Source organism: Psammomys obesus, unplaced genomic scaffold (genome assembly GCF_907164565.1).
Source record: "Psammomys obesus unplaced genomic scaffold, mPsaObe1.curated_primary_1811, whole genome shotgun sequence".
NCBI classification, from domain to species: domain Eukaryota; kingdom Metazoa; phylum Chordata; class Mammalia; order Rodentia; family Muridae; genus Psammomys; species Psammomys obesus.
Window position 1 is genome coordinate 1,058,378 of NW_026590062.1, and position 26,200 is coordinate 1,084,577.

The following is a 26,200-nucleotide window of genomic DNA, read 5'->3' on the forward strand; positions in this document are numbered from 1 at the left end:
TGTGTGTGTGTGTGTGTGTGTGTGTGTGTGTGTGTGTGTGTGTGTGTTGGGGAGTGGCAGTGTAGGTGCCCAAGAGTGCAAGTTTCCATGGTGAACAGAAGAAGGTATTGAATCCCCTGGAGCTAAAGTGACAGGTGGTTGTGGGCCATCGAATTTGGGTGCTGGGAACTGAACGTGGGTCCTCTGCAAAAACAGCAAGTACTTTTAACCACTGTGCCTTCTGTCCACTGCCCCTACCCTACTGTATTTTACCCTACTGTATGTTAAAAGCGAAGTCAACACTGAACATTGTGGTACTGCCTGTAATCCTAGCATTGAGGAGGCAGAGACAAGAAGATCAGAAGTTCAAAGCCAGCCTTGTTTACATAGGGCTACGTGAGATTCCGTCTCAAAACAAATGCAAGCAGAAAAGAAAGAAGAAAAGAGGACTTTGAAATGGAGGTATGTGTTACTGGCGTGCATGCTGGTGAACATACATGGTGGTAGCCAATGCTGACCCTAAAGGAACATCTATAAATGTCCTCAGATACAGAAACCCAAAAGCATTAACCAGAGGGTGTTACTGGGGCTGAGCGCATAAAGTGCACTGTGCAGTTCACAGTGAGACTGTGCTGAAGACAACGCCTGTGCAGCCACAGCAATGCACGTGTGGCTGTGAGGCCTGCCTCTCAAGGTGCCCCTTCCCCTTCCCTCCCGCTCTGGTCCCCCGCTCCCTCACATTTTTGAGGCAAGGTCTCATGTGGCCTGGGCTAGCCTTGACCTGATCCTTCTGCCTCCACCTCCTGAGCACTGGGATAGCGAACATTTTAAGACACTGCAGCGTGCCCTAACCTACAGACCAAAGCCTTGGGCAGGCGACATGAGCCTGCACGGCAGTGGTGCCACGCCTGTTGAGCTGAAAGCTCCCTGCTTGCGCTGCTACTATTTAACACCAGATTCTTGGGCTTTACAGCGCCACAGTGTGGCACCTCCTCCCTCTAATGCCCTCTGTCCGGCTTTCCCAGGCATGCAGCCTCCAGCAGGACTTAGCTGCAAGCAGAGGGGATCCACAGCCTTCTGTCTGCTCCTGGAAACGAGGCCAAACATCTGGGTCCAGACAAGCTGAGGAGACATGGTAGTATCTAGACAGTGCCTCACTCCTCAGATGGCAATCACCCAGGCCAGCACAGTTATTAAACTGGTAGCAACTGTGCATCTGGGCTTCAGGGGATAATAATCCTCTTCACTGTGTTAAAATTCTTACATTAAATAGTTACATTAAATAAAAACTTTTAAATCGACTCCTAGAAGCAGTGCCCATGGCCAGGGAGTCACCAGGGAGGAATGAATTTTAGTTCACTTTAAGTGTTCTGCCTGCAAGTATGTCTGTGCACCATGTACATGCGGTGCCCAAAGAGGTCACGAGAGGGCGTCAGATCCTTGGACTGGAGTTACAAACAGCTGTGAGCCACCAAGTCCAGCTGTCTCTCCAGCTTCTGCATGGAGCTTTTAGAAACACAGCCATTTTCTTTTTGAACCAAAAATATAAAATAAAATTGATATGTAATCAGGAAAAAGGAAATTCTTATCTATCATTGAGATATCTGCTAATAATGGATGATGCTGTGAGTAAAACCTCACAAACAAAGGCAAGCAGAAAGCTGATAGAAGACGATGGGAAAAAAGACTAACAGATAAAGGCAGACTTACTAGAACAACACCTGACTTCTCAATGGAGACTCTAAAAGCCAGAAGGGCCTGGGGGTATTCTAACTCCAAGACACCACAAATACCAGCCCAGACTCCTATACTCATCAAAAATTTTGAGCATCATAGAGAAAATAAGGCATTCCATGATTCAGAAAACAATTTAAAGCAATTTATCTACAAATCCAACCCTACAGAAGGCACTAGAAGGAAACTTCAACCTAAAGAGGGTAACCAAACCCAAGAAAACACAGATGCACACACACAAATAAATGATCCCAGACCAGCAAATCAAAAGAGGATGTCGATGTTGGTGGGTTTCAAGGGACAATCAATCCAATCAGGAAAGTAAGCCACTACAGAATGAATTCAGGCTTCTCAGCAGCAGGGAGATCAGCCTCTGACTGACTGTACCCTGACAGCTGTAGACCAGGTTGGCCTTGAACTCACAGCGATTTGCCTGCCTCTGCCTCCCGAGTGCTGGGATGAAAGGCATGCCCCACCACTCCCAGCCTAGAAGCTCTTTTTATTGTTGCAAAAAAGGCAATTTCCACATACCAACTTCTTATGTGATCTATGAGCTATCTTGAAAGATCCACCACCTAAGCAATTCTCAGTAGACTTCCTGGTTTGCCTGGCCTGTCAGGCTCTGAGAAACCTTCAAAAGAATAATCCCATAAAATCTCAGATAGCGATCACTGACAAAAGGCTACTTCAAAGCTTAGGTGCTGTCACTTTGGATTTCTGCCAGATACAATTCTGCTAAGATTCTGTAACAAGAGAAGCATATTGATATACCGATGTGCAGAAACAAACACACACACACACACACACACACACACACACACACACACACACACACGTACACACACGCACACATGTACACACAGCAAAATAGCAAAATAATAGGAATCAATAAACACACTCACTTATTGATATCTCTCAGCATCAGTGGTCGCCATTCCCCAATTACAAAGCAAAACAAAACAAAAAACCACACACACTAACAGTATGGATGCAAAAACAGGATCCATCGTTCTGTTGCATCCAAGAAACATACCTTAGCATAAAGGACAGACATCACCTCAGGGTAAAAGGATGGCTGATTTTAAGTTGAACCACAGAGCTTCAGTAACAAAATCAGCATGGGACTGACACACAGACATGCAGATGAGTAGAACAGAACAGAAGAACCAGACACTGAACACAGCTACAGCTACTTGATCTTTTATAAAGACGCCAAAATACTCGCTGGGAAATCTAGGCACCCACAGGTAGAAAAAACTAGATCCTTATCTCTTATTCTGCACCAAACTGAACTCCAAATGGGTCAAAGACCTCAGCCTAAAACCAGAAACTATGAAACTGCTAAAACTGAAAATAGAAAAACACCTCATAACACTGGCCCAGGCACGAACTTTTTCACATGACTGCAATGATGCAGGAAAGGTACCACGTGAGACCTCATGAAGTTAATAAGCTTCTTCAGAGCAGGGAACACTTAACTGAGTAAAGAGCCTATAGCACAGGAGGTAGTCTTTGCTATCTAAACATCTGATAGAGGATTAATATCTAGAATATCTAGAACTTTAAAAACTAAACTCTAAGAAAATAACACAATCTTCTCAGCATTCAGGAGGCAGAGGCAGGTGGCTCTCTGAGTTTGAAGCCAGCCTGATCTATAGTGCTAGTTCCAGGACAGCCAGAGCTGCAGAGAAACCCTAAAAAAGTCTCTAAAAGAGTATTCATCTATGTTCTTGCCATCAGGAAAGCATATAAGATACAAGTAGTCTGAGATGCCATCTCACCTAGTTAGAATGGCAACTATTAGGAAAACAAGAGCAGATGCAGTTGAGGCTGGACAGCCCAGCTACACCACCCCTGGCTATAAAACCACAGGACTTGACCTCTCCCTAGAGATTCCAGTGTATCAATCCTTACTGCTGCTCTGCTCACAACAGCAAGGAGGCACACCAGCCGAGGCGCCATTGGTTCCTGAATAGGACGTCAGCATAAGAAGATTGTGTTTGGCTATGAAGAAACAAAGAATCATGAGAAAGTGGACAGGAAGAGAACATTACATGAAGTGCGGTACCCAGGCTCAAAACAGACATGGCACACTCCCATGTGTGGGTCTACCTTCTCATTGTATTTATGCGAGGGCCCAAGAAAGGAGGGGAAAGGAGGCTTTCAACAAGAGGGGCAGGGCAGGTAATAGAACACAGGTGACAGGAAAGTGGATGGGGAACACTGGTGAAAGACGGGGCAGGGGAGCAGATGAAGGGAACCAACAATTATGAAGAAAATTCGAAAACAATCTGCTACTCTAACTAAACACCCAGCAGAGCTAAGTTGGGAAGACTGGCCATGTCAGATGCTGGCGAGCCACTGAAGCAACTAGAACTTCTGTGGGGCGTAAAATGGTATGGCCACTTGGAACTGCTCGGCATATCCCTATAAAACAGAGCATGTGCCTTCCGAGCACCCAAACCCAGCTACCAGCTTCCTCAGCACTTTCCCAAGAGAAATGAATAAACCTGTCCACAAAGATTTGCACAAAAATATTTCTAGTTGCTTTAGTTACACAAACCCTAAACTGGAAGGAGCCCTAGTGCCTACCAGCAGGGATACAGGTGAATTCTAGCAGCTCGGTGTAACCATCCAACAATAAGGAAAAACGAATGATATGCTAATCAAAAGCAACTATAAGAAAAATGGTAAGAACCACGAACTCAGGCTCCACATACCCGTTCTGACAGAAATGAGAATGGCCTGACTCAGCGGAACATGAAGGTGGGTGAGCTTGAGGGAACAGCCTACGGCGGTGGGACAGCTCTCCACCGTGGCGGGCACAGACTACATGGATGCAGGCATTTGCCATTCAATTGCACACTCAAGATTCACACTTTTATTATATCGTGAGCCCTGGCAGAGTTTGCTTTGATAGAAATTAACTACTTCAAATTACATGCGAAAATGCAGAGACCCAGACTATCCAGCAAGCTGGAAGAACACAGCACAACAGCCAGACCCCCAGACAGGGAGCTCCACAGCTGTGCTGAGATGGGGAAGGCTCTGCTCAGGGATTAAACGGCAGAGTCCAGAAACAAGCCACTTCTCTGTGATCACCTGATATGTGACAAGAGGACACAGTACCACAATGGGGCAGGGGAGGGGTGTGTGGGTGTGTGTGTGTGTGTGTGTGTGTGTGTGTGTGTGTGTGTGTGTTCAACTGAAGGCTCAGTGACTAAAGAGCCTACTGAGCAAGTAGAAAACCATAGTTCCATCCCCAATACCCACAGGAAGGCTTCAACCACCACCCCAAAATCGTACAACTTCACACATCCAAAATGCACACCCACATGCATACATACAACATACACACATACCGCCACACACAAACACACCCCCACATCCACCTCCACACACATATGCAAACATGCACAGACATGCATATTACACTCACACACACCACACACATGCAAACATGCATTAATAACCTTGACCACTACTTCAGTTCATACCATACACAGAAATCCACTCTCCGTGGGCCATGCACCGAAATGTGAAAGCCAGTGCTAAAGGCAGGAAACCCAGGGACAGTACTTCAAAGCCAGAGGTGACTGTCCCCTTACACTTTCCGAGCAGAACACAGAAGGTATAACCTGTGGGGCAGGTGATGCCTGTGGAGGGACTGATGACAGCATACTCAAGGCAAGTGTCCCTAACGATACAGTGGGGGCCTGACAGCAAACGCCTTATGCCACACATCTACTTCTATCCCATTCCAAAACAGCAAATCAGGTCCCCAGAGTGATGGTCTGGATATCACTCTCCTGCTGGGAGTGAGGACTTGCCTAGCTGGGTGGATTGACTTGGCGAGAATTCACACAGCATAGTTACAGTTTGTGTATTTTTCTGAAAAATATATTCTATGGCATTATGTATAAACTTTACTTACAAAAAAAAGAGGTTGGGGACATGGCCAGCGGTGCGCGCTCACCTGACACTTTTGAGGCCGTGGGTCCCATGCCAGCACTGCAAAGACATTTGAAACCCCACAACCCACGCCTGAGTTTCCTCCCCAGCACTGTCCCCTCAGAAGTCTTCACAGCTCGAGACACCAGGGCCAGCTTTCCTGACCAAACCCAGGAAAGCTATGCCCCACTTCCTTTTCCTTACACCACAGGAGCTCCCAGAGCCTTCTTTGCAAGGCCTGTCATAATAACCTAGATAGCTGTGGAGTCTCCTCCCCTCAGTCTTTTATCCACATAGCAGCTGGAGTGGGTTTTGCAACACGACAGCCCACGTCCCCATTTACCCTGTCTACTCAGCGGACTGCGCACCAACGCCCTGTGAGCCAACTTTGCACAGAGCCTGCTCATAGTCCTCAGCTGTGTCCAGCAGGCTCCTGCCTCGTGGGCTTCACACCTGTGGCCCGTTAAGCTCAGAGCCTCAGGGCTTTCCCAAGCAGGCCCCTGCAGCCTTCTGCTCTGCACTGCTGTCACCCCCTCCACACAGCCTCCTCTTAGAGCCTTCACATTTTTACCTTTCTTCACCAAAGAAACTGTAAGGCAGAACCTTAGTCAAGACATCTGCACTGGGTGCATCAACCACACTCCAGGCAAGCCCCACACTCAGGGACCGTTGGCTAACACGAATCAAACCCAGGGGTTGGTTTGTTTGCTTACTTGCTTTTAAAAGAGAGGAAGAACATGAAGTTGGGTGTGTAAATCAATGAAAGAGGATCTGGGTAGAGTTGGTGGAGGGGAAAGAATATGATCAAAGTATATTAAATTCTCAAGAAAAAACATTTTTAGCAGTATATCAAAGCAGATACTAAGACACATAACCAAACCTTCAGCAGAGTGCAGGGAATCATATGAAAGAAGGGGGAGTTAGTATGACATGGAGAGGATAGGAGCTCCACAAGGACCAAATATATCTGAGCACAGGGGTTTTATATGAGACTATTTCTCCAACCAAGGACCATGTATGGATATAACCCAGAACTTCTGCTTGGATTGTAGCCTGTGGTAGCTCAGTAAACAAGTGGGTACCCTACTAAGGGGAACAGAGACTATTTCTGACATGAACTCAATGGCAGGCTCTTTTACCTCCCCACCCCCCAAGGAAGGAGCAGTCCTGCTAGGCCACAGAGGAGGACTTTGCAGCCAGTCCTGAAGATACTTGATAAAACAGGGTCAGATGAAAGGGGAGGAGGTCCTCCCCTATCAGTGGACTTGGAAGGGGGCAAGGAGGAGATGAGGGAGGGAGGGTAGGATTGGGAGGGAATGAGGGAGCAGGATACAGCTGGGATACAGTTAATAAAATGTAACTAGTAATAAAATAAAAAGAAAAATATGTAAAAGAAAAAAGAAAAAACATTTTTAAAATAAACTACTTTAAAAAGCAACCTGCCATCTGAAGCCTGTTAAGATGCTGTCCTAGTTAGGTTTGTACTGCCGTGAGGGAACACCATGCCCGAGAACAAATGGGGAGGAAAGGTTTCAGCTTACACCACAGTCCATTGCTGAAGGAAGTCAGGGTGGGAACCTGGAGGCAAGAGATGTCACAGAGGCCACGAAGCACTGCTTCCCATGGCGTTCTCCACTTGCTTTCTTATATAGCCCTGCACTACCTGCCCAGGGATGGCACCACCCACAGTGGGTCTTCGCACATCAATCATTAATCAAGAAAATGCCCCACAGGCTTGGCCATAGGCTGAGGTTTTGGAGGCATTTTTTTTTTCAGCTGAGGTTCCCTCTTCCTGAAAGACTCTATCTTGTGTCAAGATGACAAGCATCAGCTAGCACAACCGGCACTGCTGCTCGTTTTCCATTCCTTCCCACCACTGAGCAGGGCAGGATTACTAAATATCTTGAAGATGGCCCAAGACTCTCACAGACAACGAGGCTCTCCTAGAAACTGTGAAAAAGATAAATTATATCCACCAAAAGATAGTTTGACTATAAGAAGGTTGGCCTAATGAAATCCAGCTTTAGGTAACATTTAACAAGGTAACAGTTTCCTCTGAGATTGAAACACTCCAATCTGAATGAATACTTCATAATCAGGAATGTAAACAACTCCAAAGGGCTTCAGGAAGTCTCTGAAACTGAGCAGATTTTCCCTGCAGAGTAAATAAGCCAAGTTTCTGGGAGTCACTCTCCGGCAAGCCAAGGGGCCAAGAAGACCATGAAACCAAACCAGCTTCCTGGAAGAAGCAGAGACCAGCAGGGGCAAGGAAGAGTTTAGACTACTTGAGCAATGGAAAGGACACGCTCCAACCTGTTGAGCTGCCTATAGGTTGTGCAGTGTGCTCCAGGTTCCCAGGGTTGTGAAATGTCATCCACACTGGGGTGGGCTTTGGAGATGCAGCAGACTTTGAACCATTTTTGTTCCTGCTAAGTAACCCTCCACACATATTCTTGTAATTAATCCCAATAAAACTCATGGTTCACCAAGCTGCACTCTGGTGGTATCTGTACTTTGGTTCATCATAGGCTTCCTATCTGGAGTGCATTTCCTCAGGAAAAGTGTTGTTATACAATACAGGATTGCTGTCAAGTGCTGGTGGCAATGCAATGACCACATTTGCTTAGAGCTGTGAACAAGGCATAGGTGGAGGGTAGCGAGGTGTCACTGACATGTGTCTTATAAGGGTTGGAAGTTAGCACAGACACCCTAAGACAAAGTTCTCAGCACAAAGATTTTTCAGCCCCAGAGGGACAAAGGGCAGGGAGTAAGAGACAACAGAGCTGGGAGCATGCCTGTGATCCCAGCACTCAGGAAGGCATATCTCTGTGAGTTTGAGAATAGCCTGGTCTACCAAGCTCCTTCAGGACAGCCAGAGCTACACAGAGAAACCCTGTCTCGAAACAAACAAGCAAACAAACAAAAAAGAGAGACAGAGAGAGAAGGAGAAGAGCTAGAGAAGAGGAAGAAGAGGAAAAGGAATAAAAAAGAGGGGAAAAGGATATTTATCAACAAAGACTGCCTCTGGATAGAGGAGACAGACATGGCCCTTAGGCAAATGGCAGTTTATAAAGGTAAAAGAGAAACCCCATGTTAAGGTGAGAGGTTTAATTTTAATTGGGTATGTTAATTATGTGGGGCAAAAGAAGCTTTTGATTGCTGGACTTCAATACTTTGATAGCTGGACTTTGGTAGTCAGCCTCAGAAAGATTAAGTGGCCAAATAAAAGAATAGACTTTGGGGGCTAGCTTTAGGAATGTAACTGAATGGTTTTCAGCAAGGCAGAGGGAATGGGAAAAGGGAAAGGCCTGCCAGAACTGTGTTTCCCTTGCTTCTGCCTGTCAGAGCCCTTCACACATGTTGGTCCTGTGCTCCTCACCCCACAGTTTAACCCCATCTCTCCACCTCATACCGCTTCCCTAGGGCTATCTCCCAGTGCTCTCTACCCCACATCCTTCCCCTCCACCTCTCAGAGCATAATTTGAAGATATACAGTTACCCAGGCCCCTCACAGTAGGTCTCAGGCTAGATTCTTAAATGACTCTCAACTAAAAATTGAGGGCAAAAGAGAAACAAACAATGTAGTCAAGGATAGATAGGACCACAAGGAGAAATTCTATAGCAACCTTCAGGTGTTTTCTTGAAAATCGCTGGTCTACACTCTAGACTAGATGATTATTTTCAGAGATGTTCTGTAGTTTCTGTAGATTGGCAGGCCCGAGGGGGGAAGTGCAGCCTCTTTTCTGCCTCTGGTCCTCCCAGGGTTTGTAAGCACCCACCTTTTCACATTCCTGTGTGAATTACAGTAGCCTGTTCCCTTGACTGGATCTGGCTTGTCTAGAAGTACCCATGAAATATTCTGAGCAAGATGAGTATCTAAACTTAGGCAAGAGCCACAGTGGCCATGAAGGGAAGGGGACTAGGTGCAGGGTTCCAGGACAGATGCATATTGCAGGATATGATTATACTGTGAACCCTGAGACTGTGTACTGGAAAAACCTGTTTCTAGTTATGGTGTGGCTCAGCCTAGCACACACCTTTAATCCAAGAACTTTCTGTAAACAGGATTAAATAAAGTCAACCATAGGTCAAAAGGCAGAGCAAGCAACCAGTTGACGGAGAGTGAACATAGAAAAAAAAGAGAGAGTGAGAGGAAGAACGGAGAATGAATAGAGAGATGCTCAGGAAGTAGAAAGGAAGGACATTGAGCTGAAGGGTATTTAAGACAGCATGGAGAAGGGATGTTTCTTCTGGGAGTCCACTGAGTAGAAGGTCAGCTGGCTGCTTTCTCTGCCTCTCTGAGCTAGCAGGCTTTCACCCCAGCATCTGGCTTCTGAGTCTTTACTGGTAAAATCAAACATTTGGGATTTTGTTTAAAAACAACAGATGCAGAGTAAGGAGGATACCATGCAGAGAAGGCTATAATAGCAGCCCTATATGGGCTAGGGAAGCATCCACCCAGGGTGGGGGCAATGACAATTGGGCTCATGTTACAAATTGAGATTCATTCAACTAATAGATATGCTAAGGATCATGGGAATTAGCCTTCTTGCCTAGGGAGGAGGTAAGCAAGAAAAAAAATGGAGTCAACTTATACAGTGCTGGGTGGGAAGGAATCAGAGGTATTGATGTAAATTCATTTTAATCAATCAGTGGATCAACACAAGGATGGCTGCGAGAGCCTAGCAACAGCAACAACACAGCAGCAATGAAAGCATGCACATCTCCAGAGCCTGGCACCTAAGGCCTCTTAGCACTCATAGGAACCAGGGCTCCCTGGGGAGATGGCTCACTCCAGAGCCAGAATGCAAGAAAGTAACTGGAGACTCACTGAGACTTTCCAAGGACTCTGTCAACAATTTCAGGAAGCTCCTATGGGACAAAAAGCCAGAATTCAAATACTAAAAAAATCATGCTAGTGGGCTGCACATATGACTCAGCAGGCAAATGTGCCTACCGCCAGGCTTGAGGACCCGAGTCTAGTTCCTAGGACCCACATAAGAGATAACTGACTTGTGCAAGTTGCCCTCTGATCTCCATGTGTACCGTGTGGCATGAGCATGATCACATGTCACATTTACACACACAAATAATAAAATAGAATGATTTCTCAGGAAATATGCTTGTTACAAGTTATAACCCATTGACTAAAATAAGAAGCTGAGTGTACCCTGATGTACACAAATGGATCAATTACAGGTCTGACATGCTGCAGGACAGCATCCATATGGAAAGACGACACCAGGACTTTAACAAAGGTGCTCGTGGAGTCTTCTGGTGCACTGGAGTCTGTCTCTTGGCTCATGCTCTCCCATCTGTGCTCCTGCTAATAACCATCCAAATAACCAACCATGGATGTGAAGCCTTACCAAGTTTTCTGTCAGTTTTTATATCCCTTCAAAGCTGTTTCCTGCTTTGTTCTGCGACATGGTTACGCTACGGTTTGGGACTCTCCAGGCTTGTTTTTAAGCTGTTTGTGGGACCAGAGCAGCCCTCAGTGCAGACGTTCTCTGACCTTCCACAGGTGGCCTCTCTGGACTTCACCCTGGCTACTGAGGACATGAACCTCCATGCCCCCATGAGCCCTGTGGACTTTTCTGTGGTTTCTTCCTGCCTGCTCCTGCCAGTATCTGTCTCCTGCTTTGGCAATTTATCCTGCAAAACTTCCAGCCATACAACTACAACTTCCATGGCCTGCAGCCTTACTTCAGAGGCCAGCTCTGCCTGGGACCCCTGTGCTCAGGTCTGCGGACACTGTGTAAACAGCAGCAACTGTTCTTTTCTCAGGCACGCTGTGCAGACAGCCTGGGAACATCACTGTCTGTCAACAATAAACCATTTCAGGGAGCTGAGAGAGATGACTCAGTGGTTAAGTGCATGCTCAGAGGACTGGGGTTTGTGCCGTGTGTACATACCCACACATAGACACACACATAGGCAATAAAATATATCTTAAAAAGAAACATTTTGAAAAGTAATTTGACAACTGCCAGAAAGATTTATTTATATGCTGTATTTGTCCACTCAATTCTCAAATGCATGTTCTAAAGAAGTGCCTGCATGCTTAAGGAGACTAACTGTGGTATACTATTAGCAAAACCAACAGATGAACTGGTGAGAGGGCTCAGCAGGGAAGCCTGGCTATTGAGTTCAATTTCCAGGGCCCACATGATGGAAGGAGAGCTGACTCCCACAAGCTGTCCTCTGATCTTTTCATGCATTCTGTGACATTCATGTATGCACACATACGCACACACACACAATACATATTAACTTTTAAAATATGTCTTATTACTGATGAATGATGAGTTTTGGTCTTCTTTACTTTGGGGGTGGGGAAGCAACACAGGCTTTCTCTGTATAGCGTTGGATGTCCTCAACTCCATATGTGTAGACCAGGCTGGCCTTGAACCCACAGAGATCCACCTGCCTCTGCCCCTCCCTCCCTCCAAGTGCTAGGATTTAAAGGCATACACCATTATGTCTGGCAAACTTTTATCTCTTTTGTCAACTTTAAAGGATTCATGCAACCTTTAGACTCTAAAGGTTTAGAGAGTTAAAATTTAGATCTGTCACAAGTCACCGTCCTCTCCTTCCTGTTGGGTTTGTGTTCTTTTTGTCTCCCAGATCTCCCTGGCAAAGAGATAGACCTATAAGTAGCAAGTAAATACTTTTCCACTAAACTTCTTAACTTTATCTTCTGCCCTTATTCTGTATCTGTCCCAGAGGTTTCCACTCAGCTGGCAGACAGGATCCTGAAATCTGCAGCCCTGCAACTACTCCAAAACAGGCTCATCTCACTATCCCCAGGTGGTCCTGCAGAACCTAATGAACTCGGGACTTGCTGGAGGCCAGTGGGAACCAGTCGGACCAAGTGAAAACTATGGACTCCAGAGGCCGACTTTAGAACTCTCCAGTGATCTCCCTTGGGGCCTATCTCCCCATTTCCTCAGCCCACTGGTCTCTATCCTTCTCAACAACACGTTGCTCCCTATCTCCTCAGGTTCTCTCAGGTGACATTGCCTGGCAGTGAGTAAACCAGACGCTTCAGAAGGAATCTCCTCAGGTTTCAAACCATCAGCCTGTGTGGCTTGAGCTTCGGCTTTGGAACAGCATTTCAGGTGCCTGCTGCCAAAACCCCAGTCAACAGGAAGTAGGCAGGAGGTTCCCCTTATCATCAACAGAAGGTTTGAAGTTTAGCTCCAATGCCTTTCCCCCATCCCCCAGTGGCAGTGCCGGGGGCATTGTCCTGAACAGAAGGACTCTGGCTGCTGAGTAAACATAAATCCATGGATAAAAAAGCATAAGGCGAGTTTCTGTTTCCCAGAAAAGCAGGGCTCCTGCCGTGCTCCCCTCAACACGGCCTAGGCAGTGGGATCTAGTTGGAAAGTTCCTCTGCATTTACAGTTAGTTATCCAATTCCAAATAGCCAGCCTTGAAACATGTACATACAAGTGCCATTATGCAGACTGAGTAAGCTGTATTTATGTATTTAGAAATACACATAAACGTGTATAATACACATATGGCTATGGAACAATTAATGAAGAAGGAAGGCATGAATTTGAAAGAACAAGAAGGGATATATAAAAAGGTTTGGATGGAAAGAAAGGGGAAATTATGTAATTATAATCTCAAAAATAAAAGAAATAATTAAACAAAACAGTAAAACAACAAAACCCCACAGCATCTCTCCATGTTGGGCAAAATGAACAAATGTATTGTTTTAATTTATGGTCAAGGCAAGACCTAGGAAATTATTAAAATAAAGCATGCGCCTAGAAATGGAGCTGCCAGGACAGCTGATGAATGTGTGCACACCTCTGCCAGTTGTCTCAGCTCCCCCAGGCACAGCCAATGCCCATTTCCCTGCAGCATCTTCAACACTTACAAAATTTCTGGACTCTTGATAAGCTGTAAAGTAAGAAATGGCAGCATGGTGTAGCATTTATATGGTTTTAATTGGGGTTTGCCGAGGGATAAAGGCTCTCTGAGTGCACAGTGTAATGGGATGCATATACGCTGTGTCAGCATTACTGACAAGATGCTGAACACGGTCACCACTGTGCACAGCGCTCTTCAGAACCAACCTGCCATACTGCTGCCATCCCCAAGTCCCCAACAAGCAGTGACTACTGAGACTACTTCCTCCTCCAGGTGTCACATGACAGACAGTAAGTGACCTCTGCATGGACAGGCTGTGCCACTCAGTTGTGTGGTTTTCATTTGACTGGTGCTTATCGCTGGGATGTGGCATCTTTCTATGTTCACATGCCACTTGGCTTTCTTTCCCTGTAAACAAGGCATTCACATGCCTGCCTAGTCACTGAGTCCCCCAACTCCTACCTGCTCTGAGTGTGTGTGTGTTTGCGTGTCATGGCATGAGTGTAAAGGGCAGAGGAAAGCCTTCAGGAGTTGGTTCTCTCCTTACACAATGTGGGTCCTAGGGATTGCACTCAGGGTGTCAGGTTTGTTAGCTTTACCACTGAGCCTTGTCATGTTTTGAGGGAGCCTCACATATTAATGAGAGTAGCCCCTTCTATTAGTAAGTTACCAATGCTATTCCCTAGTTATCCATTTGAAGTGGTTTCGGAATTTTAATGGTCTTTATTTTTTACATGGCCACATTTATCAATATTTTCTTCTTTTTTCCCTTCCCTTCCTCTGTCTTTCTTTCAACTTTTGAGACAGGCCTCACTCTGAAGTCCAGGATAGCTAAGAACTCTGTGTAGCTCAGCCTTGCTGGTGACTTGAATGAGAATGGGCCCCCAGGCTCATAGATTTGCATTCTTACTCCCTAGCTGATAAACTGTTTGGAAAGGAGCGGAAGGCATGCCCTTGTTGTAGACTAGGGGTGTGACTAGGGGTGAACTTTGAGGTTTCAGAAACCCACACCAGGCCCAATTTCTCTCTCTCTCTCTCTCTCTCTCTCTGACACACACACTCTCTTTCTCTCCTCTGTCTTTGGATCAGGATGTGAAGCTCTCAGCTACTGCTCCAGTCCCTGCCTGTTAATAATGGACTGACTCTCTGAAACTGTAAGCAAGCCCCTAAGGGAGGCTTTCTTTTATATGAGTGATTGCCTTAGTCATGCTGTCTGCTCATAGCAATAGAACAGTAACTAAGATAACCCCTGATCAGCTTCCAAATTCAGGGAATATAGCTGTGTACTAGCACACCCAGCTCTCAATACATCAAACCAAATAAAGCTAGAAAAAATATTGATTGTGACCTGGTGTTTTTGTGTGTGCTTTTTTTCTTTTTATGATATAAGCAAAAAAGTAAACGAGATGGCATTAAACTACTAGCTTTTACACACACACACACACACACACATACACACACACACAATCAGTCTGGAGAAGAGACAACTTACCCAATGGGAGATGACACTTCTATAACACATCTGATAAGAGGCTAATCTAGGAAACACAAACGAGACTCAAACAGCTCAGTCAAAAGTCATCAAAGGACCTGAACAGACATATCTCTGAAAAGAGGCAGACAGAGGCCAGCAGTAACACAAAAGAACACTCAGCAGCATCCTTCACCAGGAAAAGGCAGCTTCGCTCTCATACTCCTCACACTTGCTCATAGTCAGAGGGACCAGACAGAGGAAACAGGGCTGTCCTGCTTCACAGAATATAACTCAGGGGTAACCATTATAGGAAGTGATGAAAACAGAACTGTATGACCCATCCAATTTCTAATCACAACCAAAGCAAAGGGAACCGTTACGCTGGCATGCATACTTCCACGCTCAGGGCGGCATATGTACAACAGACAAGACACTGAATCATGTTAAGTGCCCGCTAACCAATGAATGGATGAAGACAATATTCAGCATAATATACAATAAAATCTTATCAACCCTCTAAAAAGGAAAGATTTTTGTCATCTGCAATGATGCAGATGAGCCTGGAGGACATTATGTTAAATAAAACAAGCTTAACACAGAGAGACAAATATAGACCTTCCTTATCTTGGGGGAGAGATACCATATCAAAGACTAGAATATTGAGACAGTTTGACAAGTGACAAATATGGAGGACAAAGAGACAATTCATGTCCTTGTTGTAGAGTCTCGCTGCATTATAAAGAACAGCATTCAATCTAAAACTTAAGGAATTATTTACTTGTGGAATGTTCCATTTAGTATTTTGGACTTTGGCTGACCACAGGCAAATGAAGCTGTACAAGGTGGAAGCTCAGCCGAGTGCTGACCACCCTGCAGGGCCTCATTTATACAAGGGATCTAAAATAGCATGGTCATCCACACCGACTGACAGTCTGCTAATAGTCGCAGGTGTGGTGGCTATTCCGGGTTGTCTATTTGACTACATCTGGAATTAACTAAACATTCAAGCCCCTGGGCATGCCTGAGAGGGATTTTTAGTTAACCGGTTCATTTGAGGTAAATACATATTAATACATATCACTTGAAGTGGGAAGACCTACCCTAAATCTGAGCCATACCTGCTTGTGGCATCCTGTATAAATGACATGGAAGAAGGAAGCACTTGTGCTTTGCCTGATTGCCCTTACTCTCGATGTTAAGGTCATTCCCTCAATGGCATTAAAGCCTACTTATTCAGGGTTCTGATGTCTACTGAAGACCAGCTGAGACATCCAGCCTCATGGACTGAACAAATACTGGATTCTTGGACTTTCAGTTGGTAGACAGCTAATGTTGGGCTAGCCAGACCACAGCCTATAAGCCATTCATATAAATCCCCTAGACAGACAGACACATTCTATCAGTTCTGTTCCTCCAGAAAACACTGACTACTCGAGTAAAGTAGGCAAAGGCAGGTAGATCGCTGAGAGTTTGAGGCCAGCCTGGTCTACAAAGCAAGTCCAGGATAGCTAAGTCTACACAGAGAAGCCCAGTCTTGAAAAACCAAAAAATAAAATAAAAAGGAAAAGAAAAGAAACAAAGAAAGAAAATCCTGACTAATATACCAGGAAAAACCAAACGGCAAACTAAGCAGAAAGCTACATATCTTTCAAGGTGAATCAATCTTTCTTGCTTGCTTGCTTGCTTTTGGTTTTTTGAGGCAGGATTTCTCTGTATAGCCTTGGCTCTCCTTGACTCACTTTGTAGACCAGGCTGGCCTCAAACTCACAGTGATCTGCCTGCCTGTGCCTTCCTGAGTGCTGGGGTTACTGGTGTATGCCACTGTGCCTGGCTTTCAAGGTGATCTTTTAACATTAAAATTAGTACAACCAACTTTATCCACTGATCCATCTCATTCACCCCAAGAACATTTGTCAGCAGCTGGAGAAAGAATTCCAAATGAGCAGCAGATACTGTCACATCCTTTGTGCATGTGTTGTGTGTGTGTGTGTGTGGGGGAGTCAGAAGGTGTTAAACCTCTGGAACTGTCCACCTTTGTTTTTTGCTTTATTTTGTGTTTGTGAGCCAGGGTCTGGCTGGCCTCCAACTCACAGAGACCTTACTTTTTGCCTCCTGAGCTCTGGGATTAACTGTGTGTCACTGTACCCAGCTTACACATTTTTTTTGTTGTTGTTGTTTTTTGTTTGTTTGTTTGTTTTTTTAAGAGAGGGTCTCTCACTGGTCTGGAGTTCATTTATTCAGTCAGGGTGGGTAGCCACTGAACCTCCAGGATCCTCCTGCTGCTGCCTCCTTGGTGCTGAGCTTATAGCTCACAGCAGCACACCTGGCTTTTACATCAGTGCTGAATGTGGGTCCTCATGTTGCACAGAAAGCACTTCACAAACTGAGACATCTCCCCAGCCCACCATTTCATTTCTTCATCTATGGGTAGGTGCCACTGCATGTGTGTGGAAGTCAGAGGACGACCTGTGGAAACTGGTTCTTTCTCCACCATGTAAGTCTCAGGGGCTGAACTCAGGTAGTCAGGAATGGTGGCAAGTGCCATTACCTGCTGAGCCATCTCACTGGCCCCTGTCATTTCTAAAATTATGACATAGGTGTGACTGAGTTAAGACTGGCCTTCAGATAAGACAGAGGCAGGATACTTAAAGGTTGTGACAATATTTGTCCTAAAACAACCCATTGTCTTTACTGTGAGTCACAGAAGCAAGCACTTCTAATCTAAAAGGGAAAACTCAGGCCATGACATGAAGACTACAATGGCACTGTTTGATTATGTCAGATTCTATAAAGCAGAGCATGTTCTCACTGGCCACGACCATGAATAAACACAGGACAGCAGTCCCAAGTCTCCCTTCCCTCCCCACCTGTTCCCTGATTTCTGCCTTCACAGATTTCCTCAAGCAATCCAGTACCCAGTGAAGCCTGGGTCGATTTAGCCATCTACCCACCCCTACCTAGCATCTTTGGGTAACTTTTACATTGGGATACTGTTTGAATTACATTCATTCTGAAATCTCTCTTCTGTCGCTCTTTAACCTTACAAGTAAATTTTTTAAAACTATTTTTTAAAAGCTATCAGAGAAACGAAAACTTTTAAATTATGAATGGCAAGGAAGGGAGGATTCAAAAGTCTCTTCTACTCTGGTCTGACAAAACTTTCCCTCCAGCACCCAGACTGGGGAGTGTGTGAGAAGATTCTATGCAAGTGGAAACAGAAAATGCAATTACATTTTATTGCAAGAAATTTGGAAAACATATTTTTAACAAAGTTAGCTATTCAAAAGTGTTGCCTTAGGCTGCTTTTAATAGCTCCTTTTCACAAGTGTGAAGTTTAATGGGGGCGACAGCATTTACAAGCAACACCAAAATGGTATCTTAATTACTAGCCGCATCTTCTGAGGCAACAAGAGATTAAGTGGAAAGAGAAATTAGTTTTACAAATGGCTTCATATATCTTTATGTTATACCCCCTCCATCAAGCCACAGATGGTTATCTTGAACTTCCTAATATTATAGGCAATTTCCTTTTCCTTGGGCACACCCAAATCCATCACTACTTTCAATTGTATCTTCTTTTGAAATAATTGATAACAGCTAAAGCTGTTTCTCATAATGATTTAAAACTTACTGGCCACATGACATGGCCTTCTATTACCAGGTTCTGTGTGGAAAAGAAACTTAAGATGTGTTGAAACTCCAGGCCCCCTAGCATGTGGTGTTCTCACCACATGGCTCCATGCAGGCCTCGGCTTGATATAGCTAACTCTAGTGCCTCATCCACTACTGTGTTTGAATGTAAGAGCCAGAGCTAGGGCAGAAGGACTGTTCCTGCTTGTCATGTGATGCTGTTCACACCTTCCTTAAGAGAGACAGTAGGAGTCTATGAAACTACATACATTTTGAAAGCCAATAGATTGTACTTTTACATGGCCAAAAGCATCCTATCAGAAAAACAATCCTGCACACATCTGTAAACCCTGAACACAATACTGAAACCATGCCATCATCTAAAAGTACTGGAGAGTCTAAAGCAGGAAGGTGAGGCCACCAGGGCATTATATCTTCCTCCGCAGGCTCCAATCCATGCCGTCCATCCACGTTAACTTAGGTGTAAACGGTCCACAGACTTTCTTGTCTAATAGGACAGACTTGAGGGAAAAAGCAGCAGCCAGCAAAGAGGAAAAGGCTGCAGAAGTAAGCACGTGGTGGAGCCTGCTCCAGGGGTTCTTGTCCCACACAGCTGCAGAAGCCCAACTGAACTCTGGGCTGCCCTCTTGTGATGGGGTAAGAAGTGTCAGCTCTGCCAACTTCACTATTAAAATACATGTTTTTTAATAAGTTCTTTGAGAATTCTGTATCTGCTTTGACCATTTCACCCTGCATCCTGAACTTGTCCCAGATCTACCCAACTTTGTGTCAAACAACAACATAAATAAGTAAATAAATGAATAAATCTTTCAACACCAATTTTTGTTGCCCAAATATTCATGGGTGTACGGCTTTCCAATGGAGCACTGTAGATTTCCACAGGCTAACAACAGACAAAAGCTTCTTGGCTAACAGTGGGATTATGTGTTCAATTTCCCTCTCGATGCTGGAATTTGGTCAGGCTTGGGATTACACAGGTCTTGTGTATGGTATCACAGCTGCCCTATTTCAGAAGACACTGTTTCTGTGTCTATCATATACACTGTGTGGTGGTTTGAGTAAGAATGGCCCCTACAGGCTCTATATTTGAAAGCTCAGCCACCAGAAAGCGGCACTACTTGAAAGGATTAGAAAGATTAAGAGGAAGTATGTTGCAGGAAATATGTCACTGGGGTGGATTTGAGGTCAAAAGCCCATTCGAAGCCCAGTTATTTTTCTTTGCCTACAAAACATGATGCAGTTCTTAGCTACTGCTCCAGTGTCTGCCTGAGTGCTGCCATGATGATAATGGACTAAACCTTTGAAACTGTAAGCAAGCCCCAATTAAACGCTTTCTCTTATAATAGTTGTAACCTGCAGCAATGTGTATGGAGCATTTTATCAATTAATGACTGATGTGGGAGGCCCTAGCCCATTGTGGGCAATGTTATCCCTGGGCAGACGGTCCTGGGAAATATACAAGGAAGGCAGCTGGATGTGAGCCTGAGAGGAAGCTAGGAGAGGAAGCCAGGAAGCATCCTTCCTCCGAGGTTCCTGCAGCAGTTCCTAGCCTGACTTCCCTCATGATGGACTAAGACATGGAAATGTAGATAAAATAAGACCTTTCTCCAAATGCTTTTAGTTTTAAGTGTCTACCACAGCAGTAGATAGCAAACTAGAGAAAGGAAGCTTCTGTAGTAGGTTTCCATGGCTCTTTCAAAAGGCCTTTGGTGTTATTATCCGTCTCCACATTACCTTCTCTCCACTGTCTCCCCTTCATTCACCCCAATTTAGCCTTTCCTGCAACATTTCCCTTTAACCCTTTAGGACTCTGTACTCTGTTAGGGAGATGCCTGGTCTCCACATTCACTGCTGTCCTACTCACAATAGTCAAGAAATGGAAACCACCTACATGTCCATCAACTGATGAATCCCAAACAAAGCAAGTAACACTCTTGCTAATGAGGAGGAAGACTCATTAGAACACAGGCAGGAGGGGGGAGGGGTGAGCTTTCTTCTTTTCTTTTTCTTTTTTTGTGTGGCTGTGACAAAACACCTGACAGAAGAATTTAAAGTAAGGAAAGGTTTTCTTTGGCTCATGCTTCCAAATATATTGGTTGACACAAGCAAGAAAGGTGTGTCAGAACAGGGCAGGTCATGTCACCATGACCAGGAAGCAAAGGAAGACATAGGCCCTGTGGTGGTTTGAATAAAAATGCTCTCCCCCACAGACCCATAGCAAGTGGCACTATTAGGAAGTGTGGCCTTGTTGGAGAAGGAGTGTCATTGGGAAGGGCTTTGAGGTCTCAGATGCTCCAACCATCTGGACTTTCTCTCCCTCTTTCTCTTGCTCTCTCTCTTTCTCTCTATCTCTCCCTTCCTTCCTTTTTAAATTTCAGTTTATTTTTATATCTCAAGGGTGGCCTACCCTCCTCCCAGTCCCCTTTCCCCCTTTTCCCTCTTTCTCTTTTCTCTTCCCCCCAGAAACGGGGATCCCCTCTATTCCCACCATCAATGCTTCCAGAACACCAAGCCACACCAGGACTGAGCATATCCTCATCCCCCGGGGCCAGATACGGCAGCCCCATCAGGGAGAAGTGATCCAAAAGCAGGCAACAGTGTCCATGTTAGGAACAGGCAAACCACATGAAGACCAAGCCGCCTATCAGCCACGTATATGTACGGGGCCCAGGTCCAGATCATGCATGCTCCCCGTTGATGTCCCAGGCTCTGTAAACCCCAGACTTTCTCTTTCTGCTGCTTGCCAATCTGGATTTAGAGCTCTCAGTCCCTTCTCCAGGACCATGCCCACTTGCATGTTGCCATGCTCCCCATCATGATGACAATGGACTAAATCTCTGATCTGTAAGCCAGCCCCAATTAAATGTTTTCCTTTATAAGAGTTGCCATGGTCATTGATGAGGTCTGTTTTGGGTAGCATAACTATAGCCATTTCTCTTTCAGGCCTAACAGCCACATCATCTCAGTTTGTTGCTGATACAAAGAAAAGCAAGGTTACATTGACAAAAACTATGTTTATGTTTGGCATACTCTGTGGCCTTGCTACTCCTAGAAACTCGCCAAACATAAGCAGAGCTTCCCCTGACTAATTAAAGTTCAGCTAGAACTGCTCTCTCTAGTTAGCAAAAATAACTTGAGTCAGAGATGACTACCCCATTCCACTGTGACCCTCCTCCCCTCCCTCCATGTGAGCTAATTGAAGTTTTCACCTTTTGAATATGCAATATAGCTTCCCCTCGGCAACACAGTTCAGATCCCAAACTAGCCTGAGCTCAGAAAATAAAGCTTTCGTTTTAAGCTTGTATCTGAAGTGAGTTTTTTCGGCTTCTTCCCCAAACCCAACAGTCCTAGTGTCTCTTTGCAGCAATAGAAACCCTAACTGATACAGGCCCCAAGAGCACACTCCAGTGGCCAGCTTCATTCAGCTAGGCACTGCCTCCTTTCACCACCTCCCAGGAACACCATCATATGATCAAACTATCCTTCCAGTGCAATCATCTGGAAAACCCATCACACACATGTGCACAGAAAAGTTCTCCCTGCCCACAAATTCTCAATCCTCAGGGGAGAAGGGAGTATGAAGACTGCGGCAACAAGCTTACCATTAGAGGACAAGGGAGCAGAGATCGTTCAGAATAAAGATGTAAGACAATTGATACTGAACACAGACCAGCCAGGGACAGTCTGCTGGGGAGAGGAAGAGAGCACTTAGGGTGGGCCTGTGATGTGATTTCATTGCTTTAAAATATCTCCTGAAGAACCAAACTGGAGGGAAGAATGAATGGGAATGCTGAGTGGCCAAGCACTATATAATCATGATGGCACATGGGGAGCTGCTGCTCTTCTAGCATCGAACATGAGACTGTTAATTTTTCTCTCTTCGGGCTTTTTTGAGACAAGATCTTCCTCTGTAGTCCAGACGAAGCTACAGAAAGAATTAATACAGAAATACAGAAAGAACAAAATATTCCAGGAGAATTCTAACTCGGAGTAATTTGGTGCAGCTATCTGCATATGTGATAAGCATACGTGGAAAGACATCAGACGTGGCAAGGTCACCAACAGGCCTAAAATATGTCACACATGACAAGGGAACCAATGGGCCTGAAAAATTAAAAAAGCCATTTTTTTTCTGTACCTAAAAGCACAGCCTCAAGTGTATACAACAGAAACAAACAAAACAAAGAAACAAGCAAACAAAAAAACAGAAGAAGGGATAGTCACCTCCTACAGCAGGGAATTCTGACATGTTTCTTTCAGTCCTTAAGTATCAAGCATGTAAATCCAAGTCAGAGGAGACAAAAGATTTGAACCAGGTTAAAAAAAAAACAACAAAAAAACATTGGACTAATATTAGTTGTCAATGTGATTACACTTGAAAGCAACTAAGACTCAGGCTGCCAGGCATGCCTGTGAGGGATTTTCTTCATTAGACTGTTTGAAGCAGGAGACCCATCCTACATCTGGGTCACACCCTCTGGCTGCAGCCCACAGAAAAGGACATGGAAGAACTAAGCATTTGTTCTTTGCCCACCTTCTTTGTAGGCACAGCTGGAATTAATCGAACTTTCTCCGGATTCCATTGCAGACTTAAGACAGCATCTCTCCAGGACTCCGGCCCTAGACAAGGACTGCAGACACCATGGGATGAACAACTATTGCACTCTTGGCCTTTCTGTCGTGAGATGGCCATTATTGAACTACCCAGACTACATCCTGTAAGACACACACACACACACACACACACACACACACACACACACACACGCCTGAAGACTTCAGTTGATCCACAGAACCCATATAAAGGTGGAAGGAGAGAACTAAATCTTAAGGGTTGTCCTCTGCCTACCGCATTTATTACTGGCACAAATGCACATGCACTCACACATATACACACACACATCCTAAATACACTCTAACAGAAAATGTAAAGAAAAAAATGTCTGCAAAGCATGGTGACACATGCCTTTATAACCCAGCACTCAGGAGGCAGAGGCAGGTGGAGCTCTGTGAGCTCAAGGCCAGCTTGGTCTACATAGCAAGTTTCAGGCCAACCAAGACTACATAGTAAGAAATCAACCCTCCACACTCATCCAAAAAAGGAAGGAAGAAAGAAAGGAAGGAAGGATGGAAGGGAGGGAGGGAGGGAAAGAAAGAGAGAGAGAGAGAGAGAGAGAGAGAGAGAAAGAAAGAAAGAAAGAAAGAAAGAAAGATTCCTTTATATATAATACCTACTAAGGCCAGTCTTAGTGCAAGCCCTTAATCCCAGCACTTGGGAGGCAAAGACAAAAGGACCTCTGAGTTCTATGACAGGTTGGTCTACAAAGCGAGTTCCAGGCTGGCCAAGGCTATACCGTGAGACTCTATTTGAAAACAACAAAACCCTAATGAAATGTGTTAAACTACGCACTTAGAAGATACACAGATTTTATTTATTTAGTATGTTAGTTGTATTCAAATGCCCTAGATATTTATACAGAATTAAGGTCATATTAAAAACATGTAGAAAATTTAGCTCTAGCCATGAAAAAGACCTAAAATCGATGAGAAAATCAGATGCTGTGGCATACAAAGTATGAAATGTGGAGGATTGCCTCCCACTGTAAGAAAGCAGCGTTGCTTCACTAAATGACAGGTTTGGTTTGGAGCACCAACACTGTACAGCTCAGCTGGTTTGTGCTGGGTCTCCTGCAACTGAGGAAGCTAGAAAGGCTATAGGACACACCAATATGCATCTGCAAATAACAGGCAAAGACTTGCCTGGTCAAAGGCAGTCAGCAGAATATACGCTGGCACGTCAAATACGATAGATCTTCATTAAAGTACAGTTATTACTGATCACCTTCTCTTTCTGTTGGGATAACGTGTCATGGAGCTGAGGGAGGCCTTAGATCCCCCACCCTGCTTCTCCCTCCACCCAGTGAGATTTCAGCAGTCCTCAACCTAAAAGACCCTTTCACAGGGATCGCCTAAGACCACCAGAAAACACAGATTTTACATTGTGATAATGGTAGCAGGGACAATAAACATAATTTTATGGTTGGGGGACCATCAGCTCATAAATATCACAGCAATATAACACTAAGACACAGCTGTTCTATAGATAGAATGAGTTTTCTAAACACTCTATATGGGTTGGTTAATTTGTTGGTGTATACAAAAAGTTTGTTGATACTAATTAATTAATAATTGCTTAGAGAAATACACAAAATAGAGTTGAGCCAAGAATTTTTAAAATGAAGAAACTGGAGTAATTAAATTTGTAAGACTTACTACAAAGCCATAACAATTAAAACAGTGTTGGAGGCAGGCAAGAGGGCTCAGTGGGAAAGGTGCTATTCTAGTTTGCTTTTCTTTTTTTCCAGACAGGGTTTCTCTTGTAGCCTTAGCTGTCCTGGACTTACTTTGTAGACCAGGCTGGCCTCAAGCTCACAGAGATCTGCCTGCCTCTGCCTTCCAGAGTGCTGGGATTACAGGCATGAGCCACTACAACCAGCTTCTAGTTTGCTTTCTATTGCTGTTTAAAAATAAACAAACTGACCAAAGCCAGCTTGGGGAAGGAAAGGATTTGTCTGGCTTGCACATTAAGATCATGATCCAACCCTGAGGGAAGTCAAGGCAGGAACTCAGGCAGAGACCTGCTTCCTAAGCTCCCACAGAATAGCCCATTTCACTGTGAACACTCAATGGGTTTTCTAGCCCAAATTTCCAAATATGTCCACAATTCTCTCCAACCAATATGGCCAGGTCTGTCATATCAAGATGCTACGATTTTGGTACCGATATCTGTCCTAACTGGCTCTCTATCACTGTAATAAATGCCATGACCAAAAGCAACTTAGAGAATGTCTTCACTGCTCTTCTGTTGCTGTGATGAAACACCATGAGCAAGGCAACTTACAAAAGAAGGCATATAATTACTTACGGCTTCAAAGGGCTAACCGTTCATAACAGCATAGGGCTAAAAAGAGCTGAGCATTCACATCTTGATCTGCAAAATGGGGGGAGGAGGAAAACACACTTGAGGATGGTGGGAGAATTTTGAAATCATAATCTACCCCTAGTGACAAACCTCCAACAAGGCCACACCTCCTAATTCTTTCCAAGCAGCCATCAACTAGGGACCAAATATCCAAATGTTGGAGGCGAATATGGGATACCTCATTCAAATCAACACAGGGAGTAAAGTGTTGAGTTGGTGCCTATGTCCAAATTATAGTTCATCCTAAAGGGAAGTCAAGGCAGAAACTCAAGGCAGAAGCCTGGAGTCAGGAACTGAAGTAGAGGCCATGAAGAAGTGCTGCTTTCTGGCTTGCTCTTCCTGGCTTGGTAGCTTTCATATATGACCTAGGACCACCTGTCCAGAGGTGGCACCACCCACAGTAGGCTGAGCCTTCCACGTCAGTCATTAATTGAAATCATGCCCCACAGTTTTACCTACAGGCCAATCTAATGGAGGCCTCAGTTGATGTACCCTAAACCTGAAACTCTAGATTAGTCAAGTTGGCAAGAAGTTAATTACCACAG